The 7,782-nt window shown below is 44.4% G+C and overlaps 1 non-coding gene across 1 annotated transcript; it reads right to left on the reverse strand.

Moving 5' to 3' along the window:
- Window positions 1–4,574: 4,574 nt before the first annotated feature.
- Window positions 4,575–4,647, reverse strand: trnak-uuu (transfer RNA lysine (anticodon UUU)). Its single transcript has one exon. It is a non-coding gene; the product is annotated as a tRNA-Lys (tRNA).
- Between the last annotated feature and the right edge of the window lie 3,135 nt (window positions 4,648–7,782).

The raw sequence follows: 7,782 nt of genomic DNA on the forward strand, positions 1-7,782 counted from the left end.
TGGAGCGTTTGTTATGTCCTTTTGTGTCTATTTCACTCTTCTATCGGCAACCAGCTGCCGAGGACTGGTAAAATATTTACTTATTGGCTTTAATCAAACGTTTAATTGCAAAGGTGTCTTACACACATTCAGTATTCATCCTGCGACTGCCTGCCCTGACAGGACGCGATCAATATCAGTCAGACTTGCGGTGCCCATTGTCCCCTTATCCCAGTCGCAAGGTCTCTCCTACCGGCTGTAGGTCGTCAGTTCCCGTGCCGACCCGCTGAAGCACACAGTCACAGAGCTAAATATCACAGAGACAGGGTCTTTGTCCGAAATCATCCATACAGTCACAGAGCGAAATATCACAGAGACAGGGTCTTTGTCCAAACTCATCCATACAGTCACAGAGCAAAATATCACAGAGACAGGATCTTTATCTAAACTCATCCAGACAGCTGCAGAGCGAAATATCACAGAAACAGGGTCTTTGTCCAATCTCATTCATACAGTCACAGAACAAAATATCACAGAGACAGGGTCTTTATCTAAACTCATCCATACAGTTGCAGAGCCAAATATCACAGAAACAGGGTCTTTGTCCAAACTCATCCGTACAGTCACAGAGAGAAATATCACAGAGACAGGGTCTTTGTCCAAACTCATCCATACAGTCACAGAGCGAAATATCACAGAGACGGGGTCTTTGTCCAAACTCATCCATACAGTCACAGAGCAAAATATCACAGAGACAGGGTCTTTATCCAAACTCATCCATACGGTCACAGAGTGAAATATCACAGAGACAGGGTCTTTGTCCAAACTCATCCATACAGTCACAGAGCGAAATATCACAGAGACAGGGTCTTTGTCCAAACTCATGCATGCCATCCAAGGTGTCCATCTATGATAATCACATCTGACCGTGTTTGACCAACATCTCCCGAAACCATTCGTTCTATGTAGTAGTCTAATTGTCATTTAAATATTTCTATTTTGCTTGCTTTAGCCACTTCCTTCCAATTAATCGTTCAGTAGACGTGCGGCCCTCCACGTGAAATTGCCACTCAGGTCGTTAACCTCTCAAGTTAAACCTATGTTCTCAATTCTTGGAATTCCTTTCCCTGAGTAAAGCCTCCTACGATCAGAGCAATACAGTTCTACGAAACCCAAGCTCCTCCTGTATCTTATGCCATTGATTCCTGGCAAATTATCCTGAAACTTTTTTTTCATTCTTTACAGCTCAATGGCATTTTGCAAATTTCGAAGTTCAATGTAAGTTTAACATCAAAGTACATATGATTCACCATTCAGTTTCTTTCTTGCGGGCATACACAGTAAATTCAAGACGCACGATAGAATTAACATAAGACCGCACTCAACAGGACAGAAAAGTAGCCTGCGTGCAAAATACTACAAATTGTGCAAATACAAGTTTAATAATAATAGTCAGTACTTTCTACCGATATAAACATGAACTTTGGAATGGACAAGTGCAGAGCATTAAACATAAAGAAAGTTGTAACAGAGCTGATAGAATACAAAACTGAGCAGCGGAATACAATACAACCCATGGATGAACATGGAACATAGAACTATCTGAGACACCAACAGGCAAAGAAAATAGATCGTAGTGCGATGATGGAAAACTTTCGAAAACGTCAAAGCTTAAGTAAACCTTCCAAACAGAGCTCAATGGTAAACATATAACGAAGCCAATAAACATATTCTCTGTACCCATATTAAACGTGTTCTTTTGGCATAATGCTTTGGTCCCAAACCGATATGGAAAATTTACAAAAATAAGAACTGAAATGACAAATTTTAGAAAACACTGTACACATCCGAACGTGCTTAGAATAACACTCCCGGGTACAGAAGAAGGAAGAGGAGTAACAGACATAAAACTTTACACAACAGTTAGATAAGACCTTAAAGGATATATTTTCATCACCGAAAACAGGATTCAGTGCTCCACACTAGCATATACAATTCTGATAAGAAGAACACGACACTAGAGTTAAAGGAAATCGCAGCCCAGAACAAGGAGGAAATTATCTCTGTACAGGAAAGAGTTAACCAGTTGAAGAACATGACCCTCCATGGAAGACATCCCCGCGATCTGAGTAAATTGATGTCAACAAGGAAGCGTCTAACGTCTAGTTCAGAGCTGGAGACCTCTTCTTAGTATTAGAAGGGTTCCTTGTGGCAGTCCGTGATCAGGTTGTTCACACAAGAAGATTATCAAACATACATAATACTAAACCGACAAATTCAAGACTTTAAATGCAGATAATGTCAACATTACAGGATCCTGTAGCAGTTTAATTCAATCTGAATAATTACACAGGTACGATCAAGCGGCAAACATCATTCACCAAAATCGTCCTTTAAAATACAAACTCATAAATGAAACCATCCCTCACTATCAATACAAGTCTGATCCGCCTTTGGTGTCAGAGTCCCACAAATTACATTACGACCGACCAGCTGTAACAGACAGGACAATCCATAATCAATGTCCAGATATAATGACACAGGATAAACAGCCAAAACCACTTATGTAATAGATAAAACCAATCCAAACACACATAACATACAGAAATCAATGAGTGAAAAACACTAGAAATATGCTGAATTATGAGAGGAAATGGAAAGACTATGGAACATGATCAGGGTTTCCGTTGTCCGCATAGCAATATCTACAAAGACACTACACAATAGCATTAAATATCTTGTCCTACACAACAATATTTATGTAAATCTCCATAGAGCCGCTAAATAGTCTGAATGTTTCCAGCAATTAAGATATGAGTGCGCTTGTCTATGCCAATACCTTAGATTTTACCAGTCTTGAGCTGAGAAAAGAAAGGTAATGACAATAATAATGAATGAATGTATGAATAAATAATCAATGATCATTGGGAACATGAGATGAAGAATACTTAAAGGTAAATCCATAGGCTGCGGGTACAGTTCAGTAAAGAGGAGAGTGAAATTGAGTGAAGTTATCCCCTCTGGTTTAAGAGCCTGATGACTGAGGGTATTAACTTCCGGTACCTGATGGTGTGGGTCCTGATAACGGTGGTGACCAAAGTACATGGTCTGGGTGGTGGAGGGCCTTGATGATTGACGTTGCTTCCCTGTGTCAGCGCTTTGTGTAGAAAATGGGGTAGCAACAACCATACAGAATGTGCCAATGCAATCTCACCAATCACTTCCCCAAGAGCAGTATAAGTTAGACTGTATAACGTCCTAACTTTAATATTTAATACTCTGACTGATGAAACGACTTCATCACCATTCTGCCTTTATTTGAAGCTACTCTGGGCGGACTATGTCCTTGTGTTTTTAGTTACCTCCGCTCTGTAACACTTCCTCGTTTCGCGGTCACACACTGTGCACGTTTCTCTTCCCAATATGAAACACCCCTCACCGATCCGAACTGAACGTCACTTGTGATGCTTCGGTCCACTTAGCAACTGATCCAACTGATTAACACGATGTTTTCACTCACGGAACAGCCACTCGCTGGATTTTTTAATTTTGTTTTTGGCACCATTCTTTCTAAACTCCAGAGTCTGTTGTGCATAAAAATCCCAGGAGATCAGCAGTGTCTGAGATACTCAAAGCACCCTGGGCGGCACCTGATTAATTAGCTTGTTTATTTCTGCTTTTTTTCTTAAAGAGGTGTCGGACGCGCTCCACAGCGCTCCGGCTCCGTCTGCACCCCTGGTGTTGGTGGGATCGCCCATCAGTACAATCAACCATTTTTATTCGAAAGTGGTAAAAAATGAGCGACATCTTATTAAATAAAAATAATTTTGAATTATTGCTTTGAAACTCCGATAGGAAAACGAGACCCATACCAATTGCTAAGAACAACAGCGGCGGAATTTCAGTTGCGGGAAGAGGGAAAACAAGCTCCATAGATCTTGGTGCGTTATTCTGAATTATTACAATTCAATAAATATTTTATTATACAAAAATACATAGTAATGTGATAATTACCGCGCGGGAAGAAGATCGAGGACGAATGTTGTGGATAAAAAAGGAGGACGGAGATGCGCAGAGGGAAACGGGACAAGGTCTGTGCTGGTGGAGAGGCCGGAAGATTTTGTGTGTGCACAGGCGGTGCCGGCTAACGTGGGTTGTTTAAAGGCCGACGAAGGACGCGCCATGTCCTGGGCAGTTGCGATGGGTGAATATGGGGGTTAATATCAATGTAAGTGCTTTCCGGGTAATTATATCCCTTTCTAAATTCACTACACTGTCACAGAGACACGGAGCGCTACAACACAGAAGCCGGACCCGAGCGCATTCAGTCTGTGCTGAAATATTATTCAGCCTCGTTCCATCGAGCTGCACCTGGACAACAGCGCTCCACACCCCGTCCATCCGTGTACTTACCCAAATCTCTGTGAAATGTTCAAATCCAATCGGCACCCATCACTTCCGCTGGCAGTTCGAATCACGCTCTCTACAGCCTCTGAGTGAAGACATTCCGCCAGTGGGTTTGGCTGGGAAAAGTTGCGTTTCATCGGATGGATGTGAATGTGCTGACGGGGAATCAACCTGCGATATAAAGTGAGCGCCTGAACAGGGACTTGAACCCTGGGCCCTCAGATTAAAAGTCTGATGCTCTACCGACTGAGCTATCCAGGCTCTGTTATACTGGAAACAATTATACTGGACACACACACACACACACACACACACACACACACACACACCTACATTCCAGTTTTCTTACGCCAAACCATTTACAACGTTTTGGATTCGATGAATTGCATTGGAAAAATCAAGAGAATTATCTTCTGCTGAACTATCCCAAGCCTCAAACTGCTCTGGCAGAGTCTGGCACCCAGGCCTGTCGTGCAGGAAGAAGATATTTACGGCAAATTGAAGAATTGAAAGTGAGCGAGTTCGGGAGATCGCAGAGGCAGGGGCAGAACAAGGAGAGAAAGGGTCTGATGGGCGAAGCTGCATTTATTTTAATGCAATGAGTGCTGGATACGGCAGATGCTGTTTCAATGGGCAGCTGGTGCGACTAGAGGCGGACCCAAGTGCAGGAGACAGGTACAGAAGATAGGCTTGGACTCGACTTGAAACTCGGAACCAGGACCTGGACTTGACTTGGAACTCGGAACCAGGACCTGGACTTGACTCGGAACTCGGAACCAGGACCTGGACTTGACTCGGAACTCGGAACCAGGACCTGGACTTGACTTGGAACTGGGAGCCAGGACCTGGACTTGACTTGGAACTCGGAACCAGGACCTGGACTTGACTTGGAACTCGGAACCAGGACCTGGACTTGACTCGGAACTCGGAACCAGGACCTGGACTTGACTTGGAACTCGGAACAAGGACCTGGAGTTGACTCGGAACTCGGAACCAGGACCTGGACTTGACTTGGAACTCGGAACCAGGACCTGGAGTTGACTCGGAACTCGGAACCAGGACCTGGACTTGACTTGGAACTCGGAACCATGACCTGGACTTGAGTTGGAACTCGGAACCAGGACCTGGACTTGACTTGGAACTCGGAACCATGACCTGTATTTGACTAGAAACTCGGAACCATGACCTGGACTTGACTTGGAAATCGGAACCAGGACCTGGACTTGACTTCGATCTCCAAACCTGGACCTGCACTTCACCTGGAACACGGCGGCGACAACAGAAAAACAAAGACGGACGATTTATATCTTGGCTCGGAGGAGCAGCAAATGGTCAGCAATTCCTGGCTAGACACGAAGAGACAGAATTCGTAACTCGGAATAGCGGCACATGGCCGGACCTACTCAGCCGGAAAAAAGTCGACAGAAAGGAAACAATAACAGTCCATTAGTATCAAGACACGGAAAAGCTCATGAAGACGGTCCCTTATTCTTGGCGGCTCGGAGTGGCGACAATCGGCCAGCAAATCTCAGCCGAACATGAAAACGATAGAACTCGCATCTTAGCTCGGAGTGGCGGCAAAACGGCAGGCGACTCAGCTGGACACGAAATCGACTGAATTCACGAAGCAGCCACAGGCACCAAAGCAACCAGAGCCCACAATTCTCGGCTGCCGCGGGACGAGCATAGCCGCACCGGCTATGGTGACAAACCAGCAGCGAGTAGATGAAAGCTGGAGTTTATTTGCTGCCGGTTCGAATGAGGATCAGGTGCCCTAATCAAGGAGCCCAGTGGAACACGGGGAAAAGGAAATTAACTGAAACGAGTAGTGAACGGAACGGACCATGACACATGGATCGGAACACGGACTGGGATATCAGAGTGACGGATATGGCAGATGGATTCAGGCCATGGATCGGAACATGGGTCTGGGATATCGGACTGACGGACACAGCAGATGGATTCTGGCAATGGATCAGAACACGGAACTGGGATATCAGAGTGATGGATAATGGAGATGGGTTAAGGCCATAGATCGGAACACGGGACTGGGATATCGGAATGATGGATATGGCAGATGGATTCAGGCCATAGATCAGAACACGGGACTGGGATGTGGGAGTTATAACACAATCAAGGCTGAGGAATGAGCAATACTGACAGATCAGCGTTCCGGATTACAGATCCTACACTAGTGATAGACGTGGAGGTAGTGTTGTTTATCATCAACTAATCTAGGTTAGGCAAGTCTCTACACAACTATTAATTAATCAAAACTTGCACTTTATTGACTCTACGTAACCATGTTGATCCCCGGCCAACAACTCAAACATAAATTCTGCTGTTCCCCCTGTACCAAAAACTCCTCCAATTTACAACACTGAAATAGATCTCCCATTGGCCAAATGATCGATACATCTTCTCCCAGCACCCGGCATGGAGTCGTGCTTGCGATAGCTAGTCTCCGGAGTTGCCACTGTTTTGTGTTCAAATCCTCATCTTCTTACACTCTGCTTATCTGTGCAAATGTTGAGCTTCAATCTCGTCGGCTCTGTCCAATCTGGCTAATGTGTGTCAGCTTCCCACTGACTCTGCTCCAAGCCGGCATAATTTTATTGCCCTTGTTGCAAGTGACAAACGTGTTCTGTCTCTTTGTTCGGAATCACAGCAGAACAGCCAGTAGCGTGGTTTGTGTTAGTCAGGTCAAACACTGTCTCCTCCATTCATAAACCTGCATGTTCCATCGGACCAGAGAGCTCTTCGTAAATAACTTCTTATTTGAAAATGATCTCCAGAGCAGCAGAGTATCAGGATTATCAATCAGTTCAGTTTAAATCGCTTTGATGCAGGTACTCCTGAGCAGAGCAATTCACAAGAAAGTTCACAAAATGGAGTATACAGAGCAGCTTCACAAAACGGCAGTCTCCATTCCTTCATCCACATGGCAAGAACAAAAGCAATCGGTTTGTCTACTTCCACTCTCCTTGACCCATTCGTGTTCAATGTTTCCTTCCATATTTTAATCCTTCATGACTAAGAGAGTGAGGGTTGAGTTTTTCATCAAGTGGAACATCATGGTAATACGTCTGGAAGTGAGACTATCTGGTCAGAAACAGGGTTGATCGCTTTGATTGGAATGTGCTACGAGGGGTGATTGATACTTTCGTGGCCTAAGGTAGAAGGAGTCAATTTTAGAAAACCTAGCACATTTATTTTTCAACATAGTCCTCTCCTACATTTTCACACTTAGTCCAGCGGTCCTGGAGCATACGGATCTTGGACCTCCAGAAAGTGTCCACAGCAGAGGTGACTGATAAGTTCGTGGCCTAAGTTAGAAGGAGATGAGTTATACAGCTCTCGCATGAGTGATTATGCAGACAGTTTGAAGTTAATAAC

The sequence above is a fragment of the Mobula hypostoma genome, chromosome 31 (genome assembly GCF_963921235.1).
Source record: "Mobula hypostoma chromosome 31, sMobHyp1.1, whole genome shotgun sequence".
NCBI lineage: Eukaryota > Metazoa > Chordata > Chondrichthyes > Myliobatiformes > Myliobatidae > Mobula > Mobula hypostoma.